Source organism: Zootoca vivipara, chromosome 10 (assembly GCF_965207765.1).
Source record: "Zootoca vivipara chromosome 10, rZooViv2.hap1.1, whole genome shotgun sequence".
Classification (NCBI taxonomy): Eukaryota; Metazoa; Chordata; class Lepidosauria; order Squamata; family Lacertidae; genus Zootoca; species Zootoca vivipara.
Window position 1 is genome coordinate 60,434,776 of NC_142593.1, and position 27,616 is coordinate 60,462,391.

At 48.2% G+C, this 27,616-nt stretch overlaps 1 long non-coding RNA gene across 1 annotated transcript; it reads left to right on the forward strand.

Moving 5' to 3' along the window:
* Positions 1-27,396, forward strand: LOC148684491 (uncharacterized). Its single transcript, XR_015945965.1, has 4 exons — positions 1-241; positions 9,988-10,117; positions 24,625-24,759; positions 27,037-27,396. It is a non-coding gene; the product is annotated as an uncharacterized LOC148684491 (long non-coding RNA).
* The last annotated feature ends 220 nt before the right edge of the window (positions 27,397-27,616 follow it).

Below are 27,616 nucleotides of genomic sequence, written 5' to 3' on the forward strand. Positions count from 1 at the left end.
TGACTGAGCGGGCGGCAGGGTCCTCAGAGTTCGCGGGCCGGATTTACGAGCCTGGTGGGCCGCATCCAGCCCCCGGGCCGTAGTTTCCCGATCCCTGATCTAGCCTGTGTGACTTCCTGGGCCATCAAACACCTAGGATTGGGCCTTGGCAACAGAATCTCACCCTCTCCAGAAGCCCCAGCCCTGGGAGTTTGCACGATGGATATCAGTCACAGAGTTTGGAGCTCTCCTCTGAGAAAAGGTGAGCAAGAGGTGCCATGAAATGATGAATGGCACGGACAGCTCCTGATGGTAAGGGCTGTTCAACAGTGGAATGGACTTCCTTAGAATGTGGTGGACTCTCCTTCTTCGGAGGTTTTTAAGCAGAGGTTAGAGAATCGTAGAATCATAGAATCGTAGAGTTGGAAGAGACCACAAGGGCCATCCAGTCCAACCCCCCTGCCAAGCAGGAAACACCATCAAAGCATTCTTGACATATGCCTGTCAAGCCTCTGCTTAAAGACCTCCAAAGAAGGAGACTCCACCACACTTCTTGGCAGCAAATTCCACTGCCAAACAGCTCTTACTGTCAGGAAGTTCTTCCTAATGTTTAGGTGGAATCTTCTTTCTTGTAGTTTGAATCCATTGCTCCGTGTCCGCTTCTCTGGAGCAGCAGAAAACAACCTTTCTCCCTCCTCTTTATGACATCCTTTTATATATTTCATAGAATCATAGAGTTGGAAGAGACCACAAGGGTCATCCAGTCCAACCCCCTGCCGAGCAGGAAACACCATCAAAGCATTCTTGACATATGCCTGTCAAGCCTCTGCTTAAAGACCTCCAAAGAAGGAGACTCCACCCCACTCCTTGGTAGCAAATTCCACTGCCGAACATCTCTTACTGTCAGGAAGTTCTTTCTAATGTTTAGGTGGAATCTTCTTTCTTGTAGTTTGAATCCATTGCTCCGTGTCATTGGTGAATGGCCACCAATCAGGGCTTCTTCAGCTGAGATTGCTGCAATGTAGGGGGCTGGACTAGATGGCCCCAGGATCCCTTCCAATGCTACCATTCTATGATTCTGTGATTCCGAACATCCCTAGACTGGACCTGTGCAAGGTGCGATCTCCCAAGCCTCTCCTGCACAATCCTGATAGATTCTGGACAAAGCAACGCCCCTGCCCACTCCGAGGACATGCTTACTCCCTTGCTTATCCTGGGATCCTCAGGGGCCCAGAATCGCCCGTTTGTGCAAAGTGGAAGGGAGACAGCGCAGCCTCTCCTCCCCCTATCGTCTCCTTGAGCAAATCTCATTACAGGCAGCCGCTAATTGAATCCAAGCTAATGGGGATGCGGCTGATTAGGAGCCCGGTGGTGTCCTCTGTTTTCCCTGGGATCCTGGGATGGCTGTTATCCCTTCACTCACTGACAATCGAAACCAGGGCTGGGGGCCAGGCAGTGCTTTCCGTTTTTATTGTTGATGCATTAGTGCCCCCCTCCAGCCCCCCCTCCTGAGTTTGCAGAGAAAACCTCGCAAGTCCTGGTGCCAGCCGTCATTTCTCCCTGGCGCTTTGCCAACAAGGAAGCTTTTTGCACATAAACACACACACACACACACACACACACACACAGAGAGAGAGAGAGAGAGAGAGAGAGAGAGAGAGAGAGAGAGAGAGAGAGAGAGAGAGACCAAAGTACAAAATTGCTTGCTTCCAAAATAGCCTTTGTCCAGCGGGCAGCTGGAACGGAGGAGAAAGGGAAGGTTTCACCAAATGGGAACTTTGTGGTTTTAAAGCAAATGCCTTCAAAGGACACAGGCCTCCCAGGATCATATTTGGAAGCAGGGGCGTACGAAGGGGGGGGGCAGGGGGCGGTCCGCCCTGGGTGCCACCCGGGGGTGAGAGTATGGCTCGCTGCCTCCCTCCCAGCCGTAGAGCGGCTGAGGGTACGGGCTGCCATGTGTGCGGTGTCTGTACGGGCTGCCACTCATGCGCAGCCCGTACAGGCACCGCATGTGTGCCGCCGGGTGGTACGCCCCACCCTGGGTGTCGGAGAGGCTTCTTCCGCCACTGTGTGGAAGATGTGCTGGGATGAGATGAAGGGAAGTTTTGGAAGGAGAGAAACCACTTTGCATAGGACTTAGGTAAAGGTAAAGGGGCCCCTGACCATCAGGTCCAGTCGTGTCCGACTCTGGGGTGGCGACGCTCATCTCGCTCTATAGGCCAAGGGAGCCAGCGTTTGTCCGCAGACAGCTTCCGGGTCATGTGGCCAGCATGACTAAGCCACTTCTGGCGAACCAGAGCAGCGCATGGAAACACCGTTTATCTTCCCGCCAGAGCGGTCCCTATTTATCTACTTGCACTTTGATGTGCTTTCGAACTGCTAGGTGGGCAGGAGCTGGGACCGAACAACAGGAGCTCACCCCGTTGCAGGGATTCGAACCGCCGACGTTCTGATCATCAAGCCCTAGGCTCTGTGGTTTAACCCACAGCGGCACCTGGGTCCCTTGTTTGCATAGGACTTATGGGCTGCCAAACCTCCTTTGTAGAATTGTAGAGTTGGAAAGGACCTTTCGGAGTAACCTAGTCCAACCCCTTGCAATGCAGGAATTGTGGGTAAAGAATCCCTGACAGGTGTCCATCCAACCTCTGTTTTTTTTACATTAAAAAAACTCCAGCGAAGGAGAGTCTACCACCTCCCTCCCACTGTCAAACGGTTTGTACCCTCAGAAAGTTCTTCCTGGTGTTTAGTTGAAATCTCCTTCCTTGCCATTTTAACCCTTTGGTTCGATTCCTACCGTCTGGAGCAGCAGAAAACAAGCTTGCTCCCTCTTCCACATGGCAGCCCTACCATAACACCTCTCCGCCTTCTTCTCTTCTGCAGCCTAAGCATGCCCAACCACACCACTGGTTCCTCAATTTGTTCTTCACCAGCAGCTCATTTAAATTATGTGTGCATTGGTGCGAAGTGGGTTTTTAAGCTGTATGGGCAGGGTGAAGATAGGATCCAGGAGGCAACTATAAGCAACAAGTGTGGTCTGCAGGGATTAGAGCTCTAGGGAGGATGCCTGTGAATGGCAGTTGCTGGGAATCAAGGGTGGGAAGAGGAGGATGCTGTGAAGGGTCCTGGGCATTGGGAATCATAGAATCCTAGAGTTGGAAGAGACCACAAGGGCCATCCAGTCCAACCCCCTGCCGAGCAGGAAACACCATCAAAGCATTCCTGACAGATGCCTGTCAAGCCTCCGCTTAAAGACCTCCAACAAAGGAGACTCCACCACACTCCTTGGCAGCAAATTCCACTGCCGAACAGCTCTTACTGTCAGGAAGTTCTTCCTAATGTTTAGGTGGAATCTTCTTTTTTGTAGCTTGAATCCATTGCTCCGTGTTCGCTTCTCTGGAGCAGCAGAAAACAACCTTTCAGGGATGCTCCTGATTCCCAGTTTCAGGAAACCCGGGGGGGGGGGAGGGAAAGACTTTTGTGCTTGAATCCTGCTTGCGGGTTTCCCATAATGAGCATCTGCTTGACCACTCTGAGAAGAGGATCCTGGGCTTGATGAGCCACGGCCTTTACCCAGAAGGGCATTTCTTGCGACTTAATGACACAACAGACCTCTCGCTTGCCTCTAGGGACATCCCAGAAAGGTGTGTTTAGCCCACTGCACCTTTGGTCACATGGACATCTATTGCTCTGCCAAATTTCTAATTTCATCTTACTATTATTATTTTTTTGGAATCATTTGTGTCATTGTTAATACAACTTAAAATACAAACAGTATAATAGCTAAAGACAAATTCAAAATATGGGATAATAAGACACCATAGAGGAATTTCTGCATATGAATGAAACCCACTTTGGAGTTGAACCTGCCCACTTTTGCCTCTGGCCCCGCCCACCAATGGCAGGTGGCCTGTGGAAGCTTGCCAAGGAAGGAATTCAGCCCCCTAGCCATGATCTGTGCAGAAAGCGTGAATCTTTTGGATTTGTTTCATTCTTGCCAGCCTCTGAGTTTCTGGGAGAGAAAAAGGCAGAGGCGGATTTAGGGAAGGGTGACCGGTTCTCCTGCACTGGGTTCCCTCTCTGAGAGGGCGCCATAATAATGACTTAGAACGGAAGGTGAGAGGCTGAATTTTGGCATCATGCCAGGCACTGCTGAAATCTGAAAGCCCAAAGTCCTCCGTTGAGGAGGGCCAAAGCAAGAGAGACTGGAGGCTGCCAAACAGACCTGATTGCCTTGCTGGAAGGAATGATGAGCCAGAAGAGAATGAAAGTCCTGTCATATTGCTGGTTTTTTATTAAAGTCTTGTCAAAATAGCAATCTCCAAATGAATTCAGATTGGCTCAGGCAGGAGGAGCCCTCTTTGGGCAGAGAAAGAAATGGCTGAGGCGGCTCTTGTTGGGAAGCTGTTTTTGGACCGGAGAGCTCTTCTTGTGCCTCGCCGTAGGATGAGTCCATGGGTGCACCAAGGTGTGAACCACCTACAGGTAGATGGATTGACCCGGTGGCGACTTCTTCTAGGTGTCTGCATATTATGGGAGGAAAGGGGATTAAGGCAGGTTTAGAACTGGATCAGGAAAACAGCCCTGACTACAAGAACCAAACAGCAGTAATCGCTCAGTTAATTGCTGCTGTGGGACTCCATCCTTTCAAAGAACATTGGGGCAGGTATTTGGGGGAATGGTCCAGGCCTTAAGAACATTAGAAGTGCCTACTACTGGATCAGGTCAGTGGCCCATCTAGTCCAGTATCCTGTTCTCATAGTGGTTGAGCAGATGCCCCATTGAGAAACCAGCAAGCAGGATCCGAGCACAAAAACACTCTCTCCTGTGGTTTCCAGCAACTGGGATTCAGAAGCATTGCTGCCTCCAACTGTGGTAGCAGAACAGAGACATCCTGGATAGTAACCGCCAATAGCTCTCTCCTCCACGAATTTCTCTAGTCTTTTCTCTAGTCTAGGTTGGCGGCCATCCCTGCCTCCTGTGGGTGGGAGGTCCACAGTTTAACTACGTGCTGTGAGAATAAGTCCTGTTATTTCATCTGCCCTGAATCTTCCAGCGTTCAGCTTCATTCAGATTTTTCTTTGGACTTTTCAGCTGCCTCAGACTCTGCGGCTTGTGCAGAAACAAAATCACGAAAACACGAAACTGCCTTGTTCCATTGGTCTTTGTTGTGACAGCTTGGCTGTGTGCACAGAAGCCCTGACAATCAACTGATCATTTGGGCTTGCAAGGCACTATTTTAAAAATGGGTCGCCTGGCACTATGGTGATGTAATCTGATTGACAGGTAGGCAGCCCTGCTCACCTGTCCAACTTAGTCCTAGGTGGAGGAGGAGATAAGAATCCACTTCACCAACCCTGGCATTGTTCTGAACTGCTTTGAGGTTGTTGGGGGTGTTGTTGCTTCTTTCCCCAATGAAGCAGAACCTCAACTTAATGAAATAAACAAATGGATAAAGCAAGCATCCCATATCTACTGTCTTGGCCAAATACCCACACAATTGCCTGCCTCTCACACTCTCTGGAAGAAGATATGACAGCCCCCCTTCAAAGATCTGAAGGGCTGTCACAGAGAGGCTGGAGCAAGCTTATTTTCTCCTGTTCCCAAGTGGAGAACCCAAACCAATGGATTCAAACTGCAAGAAAGGAGATTACAACTAAACACTAGGAAGAACTTTCTGATGGCAGGAGCTGTTTGAAAGCAGAATGGACTCATTCAGCAGGTGTTAGACCAGGCATCCCCAAACTTTGGTCCTCCAGATGTTTTGGACTACAATTCCCATCATCCCTGTCCACTGGTCCTGTTAGCTAGGGATCATGGGAGTTGTAGGCCAAAATATCTGGAGGGCCGCAGTTTGGGGATGCCTGTGTTAGACACTCCTTCCTTGGCTGTTTCCAAACAGCGGTTGACTGGGCAGCTGTGATTCCTGCATTGTCCAGGGGTCAGCAAACTTTTTCAGCAGGGGGCCGGTCCACTGTCCCTCAGACCTTGTTGGGGGGCCAGACTATATTTTGAAAAAAGTATGAACAAATTCCTATGCCCCACAAATAACCCAGAGATGCATTTTAAATAAAAAGATGCATTCTACTCATGTAAAAACATGCTGGTTCCTGGACCGTTGGCGGGCCGGATTTAGAAGGTGATTGGGCCACATCTGGCCCCCGGGCCTTAGTTTGGGGACCCTCTGGTCTAGATGACATCCTGTTCCCTTTTAAAATGTGGCTCTTTTTTTGGGGGGGGTGTTAGTGGGTTGTTGTCTTTATTCTGATTATATATGTTGTGATCTTTTCTGTGAACCGCCCTGAAATCTCTGGGTATAGGGCGGTATATTAACTCTAATAATAATAATAATAATAATAATAATAATAATAATAATAACCCTTGGGATCTTTTCTAACTCTCCAGTTCTATGATTCTATCCTTCCTGTTTCGCTCAGGATGCAAAGCCAGCCCTTTCCTTGGCTGCAGCAACACCTGTAAGTATCTGCTGGGATATGATGCAAGGAGGAGCAATCCGCCTCCTTTTACTTGTGGCTGCCCACAGCTTCAAGAATTTAAAATTGGTTAATCACTTGCCTATTAACTAACAGATTCATTAAGCAATTAATGTTAACTTGTGTGCAAGCCACAAAGCCTAATTAAGCCTAATTACACTTGTACGTGTTCATCCCTTGCTACCCTGCACCTCTCCGTCCCCTTCCTGTCTCCCTCTGTCAAGATTTAGATTGTAAACTCTTTGCAGGCAGAAACCATCTATTTTGCTCATGTAACTCTGCAAAGCACCATATGCACGGATGTCCATTGGGATGATTAAGAATAGTAACCCCAGATTGTGAAAATAGGTTCCTCTACGTGGGACTACCTTTGAAGGTGACCTGGACACTGCAACTAATCCAGAACATGGCAGCTAGACTGGTGACTGGGAGTGGCCGCTGAGACCACATAACACCGGTTCTGAAAGATCTTCATTGGCTCCCAGTACGTTTCCGAGCACAATTCAAAGTGCTGCATCAATAGGAGTATAGCATCTAGATCAAAGGAAGTAATAGTACCACTGTATTCTGCTCTGGTCAGACCTCACCTGGAGTACTGTGTCCAGTTCTGGGCACCACAGTTCAAGAAGGATACTGACAAGCTGGAACGTGTCCAGAGGAGGGAAACCAAAATGGTCAAAGGCTTGGAAATGATGCCTTATGAGGAACGGCTTAGGGAGCTGGGTATGTTTAACCTGGAGAAGAGAAGATTAAGGGGTGATATGATAGCCACGTTCAAATATATAAAAGGATGTCATATAGAGGAGGGAGAAAGGTTATTTTCTGCTGCTCCAGAGAAGCTGACACGGAGCAATGGATTCAAACTACAAGAAAGAAGATTCCACCTAAACATTAGGAAGAACTTCCTGACAGTAAGAGCTGTTCGGCAGTGAAATTTGCTACCAAGGAGTGTGGTAGAGTCTCCTTCTTTGGAGGTCTTTAAGCAGGGGCTTGACAGGCATCTGTCAGGAATGCTTTGATGGTGTTTCCTGCTTGGCAGAGGGTTGGAATTTATGGCCCTTGTGGTCTCTTCCAACTCTATGATTCTATGATTCTATGTGTTGGTGCTGACCTGTCAAGCCCTAAATGGCCTTGGCCCAGTATATCTGAAGGAGCAGCTCCACCCCCATCATTCAGCCCAGACAATGAGGTCCAGCGTTGAGGGCTTTCTGGCAGTTCCCTCCCTGCGAGAAGTGAGGCAGAGGGCCTTCTTGTTGGTGGTCCCCTCCCTGTGGAAGAAGATAAATAACTGCACTCGTACCTTGGCTCTCAAACAGAATGCATTCTGGGAGTTTATTTGACTCCTGGAATCATTCGAAAACCAAGCTGCGGAAGCCACGCCAGACGTTCAGCTTCCAAAAATCATTCAAAAACCAGAACACGCACTCCCGATTTTCGATTGTTCATGAGCCGAATTGTACAAGTTCCAAGGCGTTTGGCAACCAACATACGACTGTATACAACTTTTAGAAGGCATCTGTATAGGCAGGTTTGGTGTTTTATTAGGTTTTTATATGTTTGGGAAGCCACCCAGATGGTATAATAATAATAATAATAATAATAATAATAATAATAATAATAATAGTAATAGTAATAATAATAATAATATAACCGCACCCTGGATCGTTCTGAGACTGAAACTGGAGGGGAGAAAGATGGTGTCATACAAGCAAGTAAACATGGCAGGTAAAGGGGGGCAGAAAACAAAACCTATGGCACCACACACATAATAGACTTCCCAGAATCAACGTGATGATTTGTATGGACCTGGGAAGCAGAAGAAAGGAGTTGAATCTGCAGCCACAGATCACAGGCAAACTCATAACTGACGTCACTTGGGAGATAATGATCCTGAGGACTCAGGACTAATGGGATGAGGGGATTTTTGGTGAAAATGTAGACATTAGGGAGTAAAATAATCCATATTTATGAACAGCAGAGGGAAGCGGGAGCCTGGTGGAGACCCAGCTGATAAGCGAGACGATGGGGAGAGAGGGGGAGAGAACATCAATCAAGGCGGAATGAGAAGTCCTGGTGGAAAGAGACAATGAAGGCCACTCAAAGCATTGTCAGGAGGATGTAAGGGAGGGCTGGAGCGGAGGCTGAGAGGAGCGATAAGGAAATCAGACACCAGACAAATGGATGTATCAAGGTGTCTGAGTGTTGTCATGTTATGACTGCTATTGTTAATCCGCAGGAGATCAAATCCATCAAAGCAGGAGCCCATTTGGGATCAGGATGAGTCTTGGCAAAGCTGGCCCAAGACATTTTGCTGCCCGAGGCAAAGGGCGAGACGGGCTCCCCGCTTCCGTAAGGAGATTAGAAGAGCCAGCTGGATCAGGCCAATGGCCCATCTAGTCCAGCATCCTCTTCTCGCAGTGGCCAAACTGATGCCTTTGGGAGACCCGCAAGCAGGCCTCGAGCAGGAGAGCTCTCCCTCTGTCTGTGGCTTCCAGCAACTGGTAGTCAGTGCTGCCTCCCAAATGTGGAGGGCAGAGTAGAGCCATCCTGGCTCGTATCCATTGATAGCCCTCTCCTCTATGAACAAGACTGAGAACTTACCCAAATTCCAGTTCTGGAATGGTCTTCCCTCAGGAGGTTGTGGATTCTCCTTCATTGGAGGTTTTTAAGCAGAGGTTAGGGGGCCATCGGTCATGGATGCTTTAGCTGAGATTCCTGCATCGCAGGGGGTTGGACTAGATGGCACTTGGGGTCCCTTCCAACTCTATGATAGGCAAGCATCCTCCCCCAGCACACCTGAGGTCTGCAAGTTGGTTTAGGGGGTGAGCGACCCTGCCCAGCTCTGCCCTTTGCTTCTCCCCTCCAACAGAGGGAAATGGCCAACACAGTAGTACCTCGTTGTGAGTCCACCCCATTTAGTGTCACATTTCGTGGAAGGTCCACGGCAGACCTGGAAATACCAGAACGGCTTACTTCCAGGTTTGCTGCTCATGCATGTGCAGAAGCGCAAAACCGCTCACGCACGTGCGGAAAGCAGAACGGATCCCAGACTCAAAACAAGGTTGTCTCCTTCTGCCCAATAGTCGCACTGGCCCTGAGTCTTGGGAGCATTAGAGCCCCCTTCGCTCTGCATAAATGCTTACCACTGCAGCCCCTGCAGGTTTAGCAAAGCATTTTGGAGGGGAAGATGTCATGATCAACCCTTTTGCCAGCTCTCATTTCCCTGCCCCAAATTATTTCCCCCTGCCTCAAAAGCTGCTTCCACCCCACACCTTCCTACTTTGGGGGTACTGTGGGGGCAGCTGTCATTGGCGCCTTCACTTCCTTTTGCAAGCAAAGCCTGGAAACAAAGTCAGCCTTGTGGAGCATTGGTTAATTCACTTACAGAAAAACCATTGCTGCAAGATGCAGTGCCATTTGCTGGTTTGCCAGAATTTAAATGGTCGGGGGGGATTTGATTGGTCAGAATTCTCAATGGAACTTCCATGTTCTGAGGCAGTGTATCTGTAATTTCCAGGTGCTGATGACAAACAACACCAATGGATGCTACTTATGACCCCTGTAGGACACAGAATACTGGATTAGATTTACCTTCAGCTTTATCCAGGAGGGGAATGATTGTTTTCTTGGCAGTCTATCTTACTTAGGTGAGTCATGCATTGTTAATCTCAAAACTTGATTACTGCAATATTCCTGTATGTGGGGCTACCCAGGTCCGGAAGCTCCAAATGGGTGCAAATTGCTGAGACTAGATTGTTGATGGGGACAGATCACGGCCGGCACTTAACTTCAGTGCTCAAAAGTTTGCATTATCTGCTCATAAGTTACAGGAAGAGGTTCATGATCCTTGCATTAGTTCGCAAGGCCCTGAACAACATGGGTCCAGGACTTTATGGAGGGGGCAATTGTCCTGTTTTGGGAATTTCCATTGGCCTCTGCTTGGAGGCTGCGGGAGATATAAGATGCTAGCTGAGAGACCTAGCAGGCCCCCTTCTCCAGTTATTTTTTATTCTTCGGGTAACAAGAATTGAGTTTGACTAGATGCAGCTCCATGTCCTTGAGCTTTGTTTCAATTGGGGATGAAGACTGATGAGTCGTGCCAAAAGTGTTCTGGGTTTAGAGGAAGGATTCGAAGAGGGAGGGAGCTGCCTGACAGGGTCTTGGTTGGGAGGAAGAAGGGCCGACTCTTTCAAGAAGGCAGGAGACAGAGCTAGGAGGATGGAGAGAGAAACACAGAAGGCAGTGGAGAATTCCAAAAGTAAATGCTACGTCTTCTTTGGCCGTGCCTCAGATTCAAGTCCAATGTTGCCCCATTGCTCTCATTTCCTCTGCACCAGAGGTGGGGAGCCTGTGGCCTTCTAAATGTTGCTAGACTACAACTCCCATCATCTCTCTACCATGCAGCCCAGGGATGCTGGGTACTGGAGTCCCACCGTTTCTGGAGGGCCACAGGGTCTCCACCCATATAAGGTAAAGGTAAAGGGACCCCTGACCATTAGGTCCAGTCGTGACCGACTCTGGGGTTGCGCGCTCATCTTGCATTATTGGCCGAGGGAGCCGGCGTACAGCTTCCAGGTCATGTGGCCAGCATGACAAAGCCACTTCTGGCAAACCAGAGCAGCACACGGAAACGCCGTTTACCTTCCCACTTTAGCGGTCCCTATTTATCTACTTGCACTTTGACGTGCTTTCGAACTGCTAGGTTGGCAGGAGCTGGGAACAAGCAACAGGAGCTCACCCCGCCACAGGGATTTGAACCGGCGACCTTCTGATCAGCAAGCCCTAGGCTCAGTGGTTTAACCACAGCACCACCTGGGTCCCCTCCACCCCTATATGCACCCCTAATATGTGGGGTTCTTGATGCTTTTGAAGACAGGTATGAAATATAGTAAGTAACATTCTTCAAATATGGAAAGGACCTGAACAAACAGATTCAAATGACAAGAAATGAGATTCTGATGGCAAGAGCTTCTTGACGGTGGAATAGACTCCCTCAGAAGGTGATGAAACAAAAAATACCCCCCCCTTCCAGTAGCACCTTAGAGGCCAACTAAGTTTGTCATAGGTATGAGCTATTGTGTGCCTGCACACTTCTTCAAATACCGAAGGTGATGGGCTTTCCTTTATTGGGGGGTTTTAAGCAGAGGTTGGGTGGCCACCTGTCTTGGATGCTCTAGTTGAGATTCCTGCATTGCAGGGGGTTGGATTGGATGGCCTTTGGGGTCCCTTCCAACTCTACTATTCTATTATTCAATGAAATACTGTAAAAGGGTTCAAAATATGGCTTTGATTCCTGAGCTATAAAGGTAAAGGGGCCCCTGACCATCAGGTCCAGTCGTGTCCGACTCTGGGGTTGCGGCACTCATCTCGCTCTATAGGCCGAGGGAGCCAGCGTTTGTCCGCAGACAGCTTCCGGATCATGTGGCCAGCATGACAAAGCTGCTTCTGGTGAACCAGAGCAGCGCACGGAAATGCTGTTTACCTTCCCGCCGGAGCGGTCCCTATTTATCTACTTGCACTTTGATGTGCTTTCGAACTGCTACCGGTAGGTGGGAAGGAGCTGGGACCGAGCAACGGGAGCTCACCCCATTGCAGGGATTCGAACCCCCCAACCTTCTGATCAGCAAGCCCTAGACTCTGTGGTTTAACCCACAGGATATACCAGGCTTCTCATTGCATTTCCACCTTGCAGCCCGTATCTGGACAATGTATTGACCTGAGTTGGAAAAGCCACCTGTCCGTTAACAGGCTCCTTCTGACGCAGAACGCCTTGGCCCCTAGTCCACACAATTATTGTCGCCCTTCCAAAACTGGCTGCAAATTTTCCTTGGGAGAGATCCTCCCCACCCTCCTCTTGTGATGACCTATCGCCACCCAAAGAAAACCCCCCAGGGGAGCAGCTCAAGTATGGAAAGCAAGTGATGAAGTTGAAGCTCACGAGACACCTGGGGCGTTGCTGTAATTTGGGCTGTCTAAATGTTAATCAGAATAATGACGCCTGTTGAGACAGCTGTTTTAAAGAAGGCTGTGATGTCGGAGTAAAAATTGCAATAAAAGTCTATTAGAGCTTCCCCATTAGGCTAATGGCATTCGCTGCTGAAAGCCCCCTCCTGCAGACATCCGTATTAATGGACTTATTACAGGAAATAAAATCCACCGATGAGCATTACAGCATGGGCTGATTAATTCGGCAAGGTAATTCTCTCCCTTTTTCTTTTTCTTATTTTTTAAAATAAAAATTATTTAATGAGTGCACTTTTTCGAAGCGCCACCTCTTTTGCTCGCTCAGGTAGTGTCACGGCATTCAAACGATGTGTGCGCCTGTGACAATTGCCAGGTTATTTAATTAACAAATGTAAATTTCTGCCTCGGATTTTATATTAAAATAAGAATGCAAATCCACATAGAAGGAAAGAGAAGAAGGAGACACTCAAAACACACCCATCCCATCAGATGTGGGGTCCGGGAGTCAGCCCTTTAGGTCATGAAAGCTATTCAAAGGCATCAATTGTATATGTTTTTTATTATTTTTATTTACAAATATTTACCAAAGTGCTATCTATCTATCTATCTATCTATCTATCTATCTATCTATCTATCTATCTATCTATCTATCATCTATCTATCTATATTGGGGGGGAGGAATTCAGAGCAGTGTACGAATTTCACAAAACATACAACAGCCCTGTAGGTAGGTCAATAGTATTATTGCAGATGACTCTCTGAAGCTGAGAGAGCGTCTTGCTTAAGCTTGCTGGCTGAGTTCCCATGAGATTCAAACTCGGGGCTTCCTGATTCAGTGCTCAAACCTTTTGGCCACCATCTTCCACCAACGCTCAGGTGTGTGCAAGGAACACGATAGTGCACACATGCAGATGCAAAGCAGCTTTTGAACTAAACAAGTCATCTGATTCAGGTGGAGGAAAAAATGATAATACTGTAGACCAGTGGATGTGGGGGAGCATGACTGGTTCAGCCGCACTGCAACAGGTGCCACAACTATGAAGTTCCATGGAAGGTGAGATGTGGGTTCAGGTGGGTGGGATGCCGGATTCTGGCATTGCCCAGATTGCCACTGAATATGAGATGCCACAGACTTTGGAACATCACATTTATGCATGGCATGGAGAAAGAGGGTTGAGAAAAGTTTTTCTCTCTCTCCCATAACAGTAGAACTCATGGACATCCAGTGAAGGTGAAGGTTGTGTGGAGAGAGTATTGCTAATTGTATTATTGAGCTGGACCTGATCTGATCTGATCCTATAGTTTGCATTGCTTGCATTGTATGAATTCTGACTGTATGGCTGTATCCCTGGGATGTCTTGCTTAAAATGCTTTTTTTTTCTTTGCCTCTCTCTGTGTGCCAAAGGGTAAGCCAGACAGAATGCCCTGCTAAGCTATCAAGGCCGGATGACTGTCTTGTCTGACGCTATCAGTCTGACGCACAGAACAGGCAAGCCCCCACTCAAGGCTGCTGGAAGATGCTACTGGGGTAGCATGAGTCAGCATGTGTTTATGCACAGGACCGGACACAGGAAGATCCTTATATGTACTTGTGACCCCCTTGCGTGCGCACATCATAGCTGCCAGGTTTTCCCTTTTCTCACGAGGAAGCCTATTCAGCATAATGGAATTTCCCTTAAAAAAAAGGGAGAACTTGGCAGCTATGGCGCACATTTACAGAGGAGGGGGAAAGGAGCCCAAGAAGTGTATAAGAAGCTTTGCAATTTATGTTTCTTTACTCTTGTCGTGAGCTGATCACCTAGAGTCTCTTATTAATAAGAAATTGAATTCTTTCTCTGAATTCAACCCTTGGAGTCTTGTTGACTGTCTCTGTCCTTGCCTGGGCGCAACTTAAGGACCCTTAGTAGCTGATAAGGCTACATTTTGAAGAATCGGGACGGATAAAGGAAAGTCCTTCTCCATGCACAGAGCTTAGTTAAACTATGGAACTCCCTCCTGCAGGAGGCACTGCTGGCACCCAACCTAGATGGCTTTAAGAGAGGACTGAATCCTAGAATCACGGGGTTATCCTTTCCTGTTCTTAAAAGCCCATGGGAAAATTGGGAAGGGTTGGCAGATAAGAAAAGAAGGAAGCAACCCTTCTCCATCACCTTGACCACCACAATTGTCCCCCCCCCCCCCGTAACAATCACAGGATGGTCCTTCAACACATTTTATCCAACAGCTGCAAATGGAATGAATTTAGCGATTGCACCGTTGATGCTAAAGGTAGTTCTAAACGGTATATTGAAATGCAGTTTTTAGAAACCTTCCCTCACCCTGATCTGCTGTCTGTGGAGAAGCAGGTGACTTTTCTTTTACAAGCCGCTGGAAACCAGCTCTGCATGTTTTGGACCATTGTGGTTCCCCAGGTGTCCTCATCCCTTTTCTTCCTTAAATACTCCTTTGATTTACTTCTCTCTTGGCAGATTTTAATTACCACTCCGCTCCCGTTGTCTGAAAAGAAGAAGCAGCAGCCAAGAGATCCATCATCGTAAAAAAAAAATCTGAGGCGCAGGAGGGAAGAGAGAATAAATATTAACTAGCTGCAGGGGCAGGGGGGGACGTCCATGTTCCCCGCGATGGTGGCTTCAAGCTGTGGCTGGATCTGCAGTATCTTGAATGGGAAGCTCTGAGGACAGGGCTGTGCTCTTGAGTAACCCCCTCTCAAGGTCAGAGGGCCAGGAGGCAGCCAATGTGGGAGCTCTAGACTCACAAGCCAAATTCAGTCTCCAACTGAAGTTCTGCCATGGTGGGAAAGTGCCAGGGGAGAGGAATTGCCATCTTTGCCGCCTCTTGACGTGGTGCCTTGGTTCTCTTCATGATGCTCCATGATGCAAACATCGCGTTATGGCCTTTTGAACCTGCTTCCATTGGCACGGAAGTGTTTAACCTTGCTAACTTTCCATAGGATTGTGCAGCAATTGGGGGTCTGTTTGAAGAGGGGTGTGGGGCTCAACAGGTGTGGATGAACCAAAGAGCACCAAACGTTTTATCGAGGGCCCAGCTGACCAGTTGCTGTTTGGTGCTCTGCCATCTCCTGCCAACAATGCCCTTCGTTCGCTGACATTGGCCAAACAGGGCAGCCAGTTTCTAGGAAGGCAGGGGCGCAATGCAGACTCGAATTGGTTCATGCGTCACTCCAGATCCCCAGGAGGCCTTGGAATCGGTGTGACTGAAAATGGTCTTGCATGAAAAAGCAAGGGGTGAGATGGCTGAAGATCGCTTTATCAAGTATAATGAGATAAGAATCCAACGTCTCTGTTCAAACCAGAACAGAGTATACCATCTCAGGACTATTTAATTGCTCATCCTCTAACATTGTGTATGCCATCAAATGCCAACAGTGCCTTTCAGCTCTCTATATTGGACAAACAGGCCAAACCCTATGCCAAAGGATAAATGGACATAAAGCTGACACCAGGAATTACAAGACAGAGAAACCAGTAGGAGAACACTTCGTTCTCCCAGGACATTCTATACAAGATCTCAAAGTAGCTGTCTTACTACAAAAGAATTTCAGAAATAGACTGGAAAGAGAAGTTGCTGAATTGCAACTTATCACCAAGCTTAAAACCATGGAGAGACCTGGTTTGAACAGAGAGGTTGGATTCTTCTCATTATATATGATAAAGCGATCTTCAGCCATCTCACTCCTTGCTTTTTCATGCAAGAAGAGCCTGCTGGATTGGACCCATGGCCCATCTAGTCCAGCATCCCGTTCTCACAGCGGCCAACAAATGCTTGCTGAACATGAAATCTCCTAGGAAAGGGGGGTGGTTGGATGATGTAGCCTGGTGATGCCACTCCAGCGCCACCGAAGGACAGGCCCTCAACCCTTTGCTGATCTGCGCCTTCAAGCCTTCGCCAGAGCGCGTGCCGTTTCCCGCAACCTGCAGCCCGCGGGGGTCCCGAGCGACGGGGATCCTGACTTTCCGCGAACCATCTTTTTCTTCTCTTTGCACTTTCGTTTGATCTGACAACGGGCTCAGCGGGGGGGGGAATCCCCCAGCTCTGCACAAGGAGGGCGAGATAAAAGGGAATCCAGGCCCAGCCAGCACATTTTTTCCACTGCTCCCCCCCCCACGCAGCCCCCGGAACCCCACATCCCATTTTCTTGGCAAAGGAGAAGAAAAGACCAGGAACACATTTCTCTTTTCAAAGCCTGATTCTTTAAATATTGAACTCAATTCCCTGATTGTTGGCATGCTCAGCCCTCCTCTCCCTCCTCCCTTCCTGCAGCCTGCATAATGCCTAAACATTTACAGCTGAGGGCTCTTAGAATTCTTTTTTTGGGGGGATGGGAAACAATGGGGTGCTGTGTGTGGCGAGGGCAGGGAAATCCCCCTTATTCTTTACAAAGTTAGCTCTCTTCGGAGCCCTGCAGGATCAGGCCAGTGACCCATCTAGTCCTGCATCCTGGTCTCACTGCAGCCAAGCAGATGCCCCCCAACGAGAAACCTACTAGGAGGATTTTAGCTGGGCCAGGGAGGTGATCAATGCCTCCTCGTGAGAATGTGTGGCTCTGCCTGCTTGAAAGAGGTAACTGTAAAACCGCTCCTCGAGAAACTCTCCCTGAACTTGAAAATCTAAGCAGTTACCGGCCAGTTGCCAATCCCCCCTTCTTGGGCAAGGTTCATGGGTGAGTGGTCATGGAGCAGATTCAGCCGCTCTTGGAGGAAACGGATTTTCTAGATCCATTTCAATTGGGGTTTCCGATTGGTTTTGGCACAGAAACTGCTTGGGTCGCCCTGTATGATGACCTCTGTCAGGAGAGACAGGGGAAATGAGTCTCTGTTAATTCTCCTCGACCTCTCAGTGACTTTTAAGAGCCAGTGTGGTGTAGTGGTTAAGAGTGGTAGACTCGTAATCTGGTGAACTGGGTTCGCGTCTCGGCTCTTCCACATGCAGCTGCTGGGTGACCTTGGACTAGTCACACTTCTTTGAAGTCTCTCAGCCTCACTCACCTCACAGAGTGTTTGTTGTGGGGGAGGAAGGGAAAGGAGAATGTTAGCCACTTCGAGACTCCTTTGGGTAGTGATAAAGTGGGATATCAAATCCAAACTCCTCCTCCTCCTCCTCCTCCTCCTCCTCCTCCTCCTCCTCCTCCTCCTCCTCCTCCTCTTCTTCTTCTTCTTCTTCTTCTTCTTCTTCTTCTTCTTCTTCTTCTTCTTCTTCTTCTTCTTCTTCTTCTTCTTCTTCTTCTTCTTCTTCTTCTTCTTCTTCTTCTTCTTCTTGATACCATCAACCATGGTATCCTTCTGGAGCTACTGTCTGAGTTAGATGGTTGTTACCAGAGGGTGATTCTTGGGGAGTGCTCTTCAGCCTTGTGGAGCCTTCAATGTGGGGTTCGTCAGGGTTCCGTTTTGCCCCCCATGCTGTTTAACCATAGCTGCCAAGTTTTCGCTTTTCTCGCGAGGAAGCCTATTCAGCATAAGGGAAAATCCCTGTAAAAAAGGGATAACTTGGCAGCTATGTGTTTAACACCTACATGAAACAACTGAACGGGGTTATCCAGAGGTTTGGAGTACGTTGTCAGCAATATGCTGATGACACACAGCTCTACTTCTCCTTTACATCTGCAGGTGAGGCAGTGGAAGTGCTGGACCAGTGTCTTGCCTCAGTAATGGCCTGGATGAAAGCCAATATAAACTGAAGCTCAATCCAGATAAGGCTGAGACCCTGTTAATGGGTGGTTCACTAGACCAGATGGGTGGGAGGTTGCCTGCTTGTGATGGAGATACACTCCTTCTGAAGGAGCAGGTACGCAGCTTGGGGGTACTCCTGGCTCCAGCGCTGTTGCTTGAGGCTCAGGTGGCCTCGGTCGAACGGAGCACCTTCCATCAGCTTGGGCTGGTGGCCCAACAGTGCCACCCTATCTGGACAGGGATTCTGTTGTCTATGCTCTGGTAACCTCTAGGTTAGATCACCACAGCATGTTATACGTAGGGCTACCTCTGCAGATGGTTCAGAAACTTCTCTGGTTCAGGACCTTCTCTGTGCACCTTCCACACAAGAGCTCTGGAGGGTGGCAACACAAGAAAGGGCCTTTTCTGCAGTGGCTCCCTGTTTGTGGAGGGAGGTTCACCTGCCACCTTGATTATACATCGCTACTCAGCAGGCAAAAACCTTTCCCTTCAACAAGGCCTTTGGCTGATTAATATTCTACAGCCCTTTATATGTGTTGGGAGGGTATTGGTTTGGTTTTGTATTTGTTCTTGCTTTTATTAAGTCTTTCGTGTTCTCAGATTGTCAATGCAAAAGCCAATGCAATTCTGGGCTGCATCAATAGGAGTATAGCATCTAGATCTAGGGAAGTAATAGTACCACTGTATTCTGCTCTGGTCAGACCTCACCTGGAGTACTGTGTCCAGTTCTGGGCACCACAGTTCAAGAAGGATACTGACAAGCTGGAACGTGTCCAGAAGAGGGCAACGAAAATGGTCAGAGGCCAGGAAACGATGCCTAATGAGGAACGGATTAGGGAGCTGGGCATGTTTAGCCTGGAGAAGAGAAGGTTAAGGGGGGATATGATAGCCATGTTCAAATATATGAAAGGATGTCATATGGAGGAAGGAGAAAGATTGTTTTCTGCTGCTCCAGAGAAGCGGATACGGAGCAATGGATTCAAACTTCAAGAAAGAAGATTCCACCTAAACATTAGGAAGAACTTCCTGACAGTAAGAGCTGTTCGGCAGTGAAATTTGCTACCAAGGAGTGTGGTGGAGTCTCCTTCTTGGAGGTCCTTTAAGCAGAGGCTTGACAGGCATATGTCAAGAATGCTTTGATGGTGTTTCCTGCTTGGCAGGGGGTTGGACTGGATGGCCCTTGTGGTCTCTTCCAACTCTATGATTCTATGATTCTATGTATTTTTCTGTTGCAAATCACCCTATGATCTTCAGATGGCGGTGTACAAATTTAACAACAACAGAAGCAAGAGCACCACAAAAACTTTGCTTCCTCCTCTCTGAATCTATCCCAATGCTCATCTCTCTTGTCTCCTTTGCTGGTTCTGCTTTGACCACCTGTGGCTGAATTAATCGCTGAAGGTCCCACATTTCTTGCTCGTCACATTCCTAATGAAGGCTTTCCCTCCAGAATGCAACATAGTTCGGGAATCTGCAATATTACCCTTGCGTCAGGCACACTGCTAGGTTCTTGATGGGCAGGTTCACACCTGTCAGTTCCGATGTCCCCCACCTGCAGCGTCAGATAATGAGAAAATTTCTCCGGAGGAAACCAATAGAGAGGCAGCTGGGTCTTAACCTATGACACAGGATGGCGGGGGCTTCATTCTTTGTGGCATAGCAGGTGGACATGAGAACATAAGAAGAGCCTGTGCTGGATCAGGCCAGTGGCCCATCTAGTCCAGCATCCTGTTCACACAGTGGCCAAACAGATGTCTATGGGAAATCAGGGAGCTGAACATGAGCACAAGAGCTCGCTCCCTTCCCGTGGTTTCCAGCCATACCTGCCAAGTCCTGGACTGCAAAATCCGGGATCGGCAGCCGTGTGACTCCGGAAGTTGCATAGGCACGACTTCCGGTGTCGCTTTGCCCATCTATGGGCACCAAAAATGGCCGGCGCCAGAAGTCACGTCTACGCACTTCCGAACATGCGTAGACCATAGCTGCCAAGTCTCCCGTTTTCCCCGGGAAAACCCCCTTTTTACTTACCTTTTCCCGGTGGTCCCTCGTATCACTTCGTCTCCCGTTTTTCTCCGTTATTTTCTCCTGCCAGTGGCCATTTTTTTTTCTTTCCGATTTGCCCTTCTATGGGCACCAAAAATGGCCACCGCCAGCTTCAAAAGTCGCATCTACGCATGTCCGGAAGCGCATAGACGTGACTTCCGGTGTTGGCGGCGGCCATTTTGGTGCCCATAGATGGGCGGAGTGACACCGGAAGTTGCGTTGGCGCACTTCCTGACATGCGTACAAGCGACTTTCGAAGCCGGCAGCAACACCGGAAGTTACATCGACACAACTTCCGGTGGCAAATGGCTGCCGGTCCCGGATTCTGCAGTCCGGAACTTGGAAGGTAAGGCGTAGACGCAACTTCCGGCGCCAGCCATTTTTGGTGCCCATAGATGAGCAAAGCAGCAAAAAAAAAAAAAAAAAAGGCCGCCGGCAGGAGCGGAATAAGGGAGAATAACGGGAGAGGAACCGATACAGGGGACCGCTGGGAAACGGTATGAAAACAATGGGGGTTTCCTGGGGAAAACGGGGTACTTGGCAGCTATGTTTCCTGCAACTGGCATTCAGGAGTACCGCTGCCTCCCAGCTTTGGAGGCAGAGCATAGTCATCCTGGCTGGTAGCCCATCAATAGCCCCCCCCTCCTCCATGAATTTGTCTGATCCTCTTTTAAAGCCATCTAGGTTGGTGGCTATGCACCGCATTAAGAAGGACTTGGCTGCACTGGCTGCCCGTCTGCTTCGGAGCCAGGTTCACACCCCTTGCATTAATCCACAAAGCCCTGAACACCTTAGGTTGAGGACACCTCAGGCATCGCCTGAACCCTTATATCCCAGCTCGATCATCCACAGGAGCCTCATTGGTCACCCCCAAAGTTAGCAAGGCATATTTGATAACAACAGGAAACCAAGTTTTTAGTGTCATCAGCTCAGTCCTATACAGGGCCGTCTTACCCATAGGCGCTAGGGGTGCGGGGAACCCGGGTGCCGGGCTCTCAGGAGCGCCAGGCCAAGAGTCCGGGGCCTGAGAGTTGAGTCCGGGGAAGAGCCCGTCCTTCGGTTGGAGCGCTGCGGCAGGCTCTTCTGCTATGGGCAGCTCTGTGCCGTTAGTTTGGGGGCGACCGAGTCAGTGAGGCACTGAGGCGGCCGCCTGACTCCGCTCTCCTGCTCGCCTGGGACTGGGCAACCTGGGGGAGGGGGTGCCAGGCGGATCTTTGCTTCCTGGTGCCACATATGCTTAAGACAGTCCTAGTCCTGTATAGGGACCCAGGTGGCGCTGTGGGTTAAACCACAGAGTCTAGGGCTCGCTGATCAGAAGGTCGGCGGTTCAAATCCCTGCAACGGGGTGAGCTCCTGTTGCTCGGTCCCAGCTCCTGCCCACCTAGCAGTTCGAAAGCACATCAAAGTGCAAGTAGATAAATAGGGACCACTCCGGCGGGAAGGTAAACGGTGTTTCCGTGTGCTGCTCTGGTTCACCAGAAGCAGCTTTGTCATGCTGGCCACAAACCGGAAGCTGTCTGCGGACAAACGCCGGCTCCCTCGGCCTATAGAGCGAGATGAGCGCCGCAACCCCAGAGTCGGATACAACAGGACCTGATGGTCAGGGGCCCCTTTACCTTTACCTAGTCTTGTAGAACTCTCTGCCACTGGAGATTCAGCCGCCGCCTTCTGTGCCAACTCTTAAATGCCTCCTGAAAACGTTTCTATTCCCCTAGGCTTAAGCAAGCCCATGCAACTTCCTTTCACAATGGTTAACGGCTGTCTGTTTTTAACTTTTTGCGTGGTTTTATTATATGCGTGTCTTCACTGCTTAAACGGCTTTGATGTATTTTCCATGACACAGCAGTATACAAATATTTTTCTAAATAAACAGATTCATCTAATCCTCTTTGGAAGCCGCACAAGTCCAAAGAGTTCTGCTTGGGCAGTGCGACACCTCTTTCCCCCTTTACTTTACAGCTGTGCTCCTGCAAAAATCTGTTGGGAGGAGAAGTTCTGCTGCACAAGCAGAAGTCCTTGTGTGAAGGGGGCGACTTGGTTGGAGGCAAACCCTCCCCCCCCCATGTTTTCTGCTTGTTTCTGTTTTATATTGCCAAATGTCTTGACCTTTTCTTGGCAAAAGACAGGATATGCATCATCGCAAGGCAATGCAATGAATCTCTCAAAGTAAGGAGCCCGTAGTTCTAGTCTGTTGTGTGCAGCCAGGATCACAGGTATTATTCCAGGGCATCCCACATCTTTGGATAATCCTGAAGACGAGAGGACTATTTGGGGGCTGTCATGATATTGAAGTCGCCTCCTAGGTAATGCACATCTCAAAAGAGTCTTCCATGGCACATTAGATGCTTGATACATAGACATGCCACTGCGAGGCCAAGCAGTGGATCTGATTTAAATCCTCTCCTTTCACGGAATCTGAATGAGGCTTTCCCTGCAATGCCTGCTTGCAAATTGGTAGTTTCTTCTGAGCTGTGTAGCAGTTCAGGTGTAGCAAAAGCTATTTTCAAAGGTAGCCGGAATGCTTTGTAAAGGGTTTTGCTTTTTACCGATCAGATCAGGTTCTGCAAGACGTCTCCAGCAGAGCTTGCAAGTTTAAAAGCAAACGGTTTGCAAAATTCAGATTCAAAATGCATCCCTCCCCCCTCCCCCCCCCCCGGCCATGGCCTTTATGCAACAAAACAGGTATGTCATTTGCCAGCTAATTAGCAAAGCGGCTAATTCTGTTGGGGAGGGTCAACTTGTCCAGAATTCTGTATGTACTCTGGCTTGCAGGAGCAGAGTTTCCCATGGGAATAAAGGAGGGTCCATGTAAATTTGGGTACTCAGAAATATCTTGTTGACAGGTGAGGCTCAAGTGTAAGCAGTGTCCAGTCTCCCAAGGGGAGCCCATACCTTCCAACACTTCTCTGTTGAAAATAGGGACGTCCCATTCCACAATGATAATTTTACTATTTATACCTCACACATCTTACCGGGTTGTCCCAGACACTCTGGGCACTTTCAATATACAGTGGTGCCTCGCTTAACGAATGCCCTGCTTAATGAAATTTTCGCTTAACGAAAGGTTTTTTCTAGCGGAGGTTGCCTCGCTAGACAAATTCGTTTTCGTCTAGCAAATCGCGGTTTCCCATAGGAATGCATTGAAATTCAATTAATGCATTCCTATGGGCAGAAAAAAATTCAAAAAAAATTCAATGCATTCCTATGGGATTTGCTAGACGAATTTTTTCGTTATAAGAAAAGACCCATGGAACGAATTAAATTCGTCTAGCGAGGCACCACTGTATATAAAGCCGCAAGAAAACTTCCCTATACAGGATTGCCTTCAGACGGCACAGGGGTCGGATAACTCCATACCCTCCAACATTTCTCCAATTAAAATAGGGACATCATGAGGAAAAGTGGGGCACTTGGTCTGGGTGTCCGGTCAGATAAAGCTGCCGTGAACTAGAAATGGGGAGATAAATCGAGTTCTGTCTGCATTTTGTTGCAAACCCGCCTCATTTGCACTTCCTGAAATAATACGTGAATCGAAACTCAGCTATCCTTCAAAACCTGCATATCTCTGCACTTTGCAGTGCAGTTCGCCAAACAAAGAATGTGTACAGAATTGAAAAATCAGGGGAAAGTGCGCAATAAAAGGAGCATATTAGTAAAAATAACATACAGAAACAAACTGTATTAGGGTAAATTGCTTGCATCACCCACCCACCCACCCACCCACCCAAAATGTTTAGTTAAAAGTTGAGAATTTTTCATGGAGACTTTAAATATAAACATCACAGGAATGTAGCAAACTCAGTGTAGGAGCTACAATTTCCAGAGTGTTAACAACCAATCTCTGTTACCGGAGATCTCTGGGAATTGTAGCTGTGAGAGGAGAAAACAGGGGTCTCCTAACAACGCTCATCACTCTTAATGAACTACAGTTCCCAGAATTCTTTGGGGGAATGTGGCCTAAGTCACTCTGACCCATGCCACTAGAATGCTCCGATTTTAGAAGGAAGAAACCGTCCTGTCTTGTGATGTATGCTTCTATGAGAATCTCCCTCCTCGGCCCACATTTCAGGAAGGATGTTGCAATGGTGAACTCTCACATCTGAATAAAAAAATTCCTTCAGTAGCACCTTAAAGACCAACTAAGTTTTTATTTTGGTATGAGCTTTCGTGTGCATGCACACTTCATCAGATAAGTGTGCATGCACACGAAAGCTCATACCAAAATAAAAACTTAGTTGGTCTTTAAGGTGCTACTGAAGGAATTTTTTTATTTTGTTTCGACTCAGACCGACACGGCTACCTACCTCTCACATCTGAGCAAGAGGGATTGGCAATGATCACAATCCACTTAGCCTTTCAGGGCGAAAGGTGAAAAGGTGACTTGGCCGCTGCCTCCACCCCCTGCCTGGTGTCCTCCATGGCCCTTGACATCTGACCCAGTCGGCTCATTTGACTTGCAGATCTTGTTGCAAATAAGGTTGGCATTCTCCATAGCGGAAGAGCTTTGGCTGAGGAACAGATGGCAGTTGGGGGCACAGGAGAGAGATGTTCCGCACCACGCCGAGACAGATGACTTCCTGTAAGGCACAGAAAAGGTATACAGTAGCTGAGATGAAATTTCCCAAGCAAATCTGGCCAAATTTAAAGTGAAACTCGCTTTTGTTGTGATGAGTTTGCTGTGAATGGGTTTGGTTCTGTCTAAAAGAGACTTTCCCAGTTTGGGGGCATCCAGATATTTTGGACTCTAACTCCTGTCAACCTCAAAGAGCGCAGCTGGGGAAGGCTGATCTGAGTTGCTTCATAAAATCATAGATCTGTAGAGTTGGAAGGGACCCTCAGGGTCATCTATCCCAACCCCCTGACATATGGGAATCATAGCGAAGGAATTCCTCACAGAGGGCCAATCAACCTTGGTTTAAAAACCTCCAATGAAGGAGAGTTCACCACCTTCCAAGGCAAGTCTCTTCCAGTGTTGAACAGCTCTTAGCATCTGAAAGCTCTTCCAATGTTTAGTCAGAATCTCCTTCCTTGCCATTTGAGTTTGTGGGTTCAAATCCTACCACCTGGAGCAGTGGAAAACAAACTTGCTGCATGTGGCAGCCTTCAGATATTTGATGTGGTTGAAGACTTGACGAAAGGGCAATGATGTTTCTGGATGAGATAAAGTTGATCATGGCCACTCAGAGGGCGACAAACATGGACATAGACCCCCCACCCTCACCTCAGCAACTCTGGTGCTGAGTTTGGAGACAATATCTGAAGAGGTGGCCAAACCTATGCTGAAAAAATGGGTGAAGGAACACCAAAGTCCTGTTCCAGTCTGCCATCTTGATTTATAATGCTTGTCCAAGCATTGATCAGGACGGCTGCACCCACCTCAGAAACCCTTCTGTCATTCTCGGTGACGATATAGTGAGAGGCATCCAAACACCTCAAGAACAAAGGGAAGAAGAAGAAGAAGAAGAAGAAGAAGAAGAAGAAGAAGAAGAAGAAGAAGAAGAAGAAGAAGAAGAAGAAGAAGAAGAGTAGTTTGGATTTGATATCCCGCTTTATCACTACCCTAAGGAGTCTCAAAGCGGCTAACATTCTCCTTTCCCTTCCTCCCTCACAACAAACACTCTGTGAGGTGAGTGGGGTTGAAAGACTTCAGAGAAGTGTGACTAGCCCAAGGTCACCCAGAGCGGAGACGCAAACCTGGTTCCCCAGATCATGAGTCTACCGCTCTTAACCACTACACCACACTACACCACACTGGCTCTCAGACACTGGACAGACAGACAGACCGCTTTCAAAAATATTTAGTAGGTAGTATTGCATTTGATTTCTATTTTGTAGACCACAGGAGCAGGTCCTGTGTTTGCCTTCCTTCCTCCCTCTCCCAGGACAGATGACGGCTAATTTGCCCATCCTTTGAAAAGTGCCGCAGTTGTACGGAAACCAGGATGAATACAAACTATACCTTTGAAGCTATTCCCTCCATGAATTCTGGGCTCTGTTGTTCAGCCCTCCCAAAGTTACCATTCCCAGAACAAACTACAGTGCCCAGAATTATTGGAGGTGCAGAAAATGTGCTTTAAAGGTATAGTGCGATTTGAGCCCCATGTTGGACAGAAGTTTTCCTGCGTTGCAGAGGGTTGGACTAGATGATCCTCGTGGTCCCTTCAAACTCTACAACCCTATGATTTATATTACCGTTGATTTCCCTACTTTGCCTTTACTGTACCATTACCAATAATTCACACATTCTGCACACCATTGCTTCTAGCCTTCCTATCCCATCCTTCGGGTGCTGAGCACCAGCTGGTCTTTCCAAAGGAGGGCCAAGTAAGCAGAGTTGTTGACTCCCCCCCTCTGCCTTTCTCCATGACCTGCTAATGGGAAAAGCTGCTTCTTTTCTCTTGCGGGGGGCCATTCCTCCCAAGGAACGGAATTTGTTTTAACCAGGTGCTTAATTCTGACCTTGAATCGATTTATCTCCTTTGAAGCAATTCATTTTTTCCACATGAAGGGGACATGGTATGATGAAGAATTGACACCATGTAATAGCTCAGAAATGCCTCCGATTGCCAGCCTTCCCCTCCCACGGCGAAGAATGAAATGGTTTGACTGCCGCCGCCGAATTCTCCAGCAAATCCAATATCCTTCCGCCGAGTTGTAATTTGCCCATTAACATTCTCCTCTGATTTCATTGCGCCGTCTGGCCTTCGGAAATATGGCCGGAGGCTAATGGGAGCCAAACTGTTTTTTATTTGTCTTGGCTATAAAATTGATATCTCCATATTAACTTTGCAGGGCAATATCTGTTTATGTAGCGTCATAAACCTGATGGTGGGTTTCACAATCTTGTTAAGCATTTCTTTTTTCAACTGTAGGAACACCTTCCAAGAAAGGCAAACAAGGAACCCAAACGTACAACAGACGGCAGAAGAGCAAACCTCCCGGAAGAAGGGGAGTTGACACTTTTGCAGATCCCTTATTGGATAAGCACAGAATGAGCAGCAGCACATAGCAAATGCTGTCTTATTAGGACCAGCATGACTGCAATCCTTTGTGCATCGTTTCCTGGGAGTAAACTCCATCATTCTGCTCGGACACTGAGGTCCAGCACCGAGGGCCTTCTGGCAGTTCCCTCGTTGCGAGAAGCCAAGTTGCAGGGAACTAGGCAGAGGGCCTTCTCGGTGGTGGCGCCTGCCCTGTGGAACGCCCTCCCAACAGATGTCAAAGAGGAAAACAACTCCCAGACTTTTAGAAGACATCTGAAGGCAACCCTGTTTAGGGAGGCTTTTAATGTTTAATAGATTACTGTGTTTTATTTTTCTGTTGGAAGCTGCCCAGAGTGGCTGGGAAAACCCAGCCGGATGGGTGGGGTATAAATAAATTATTATTATTATTATTATTATTATTATTATTATTATTATGTTGGTGCTGACTTCTGACCCCATGGGTTGCACT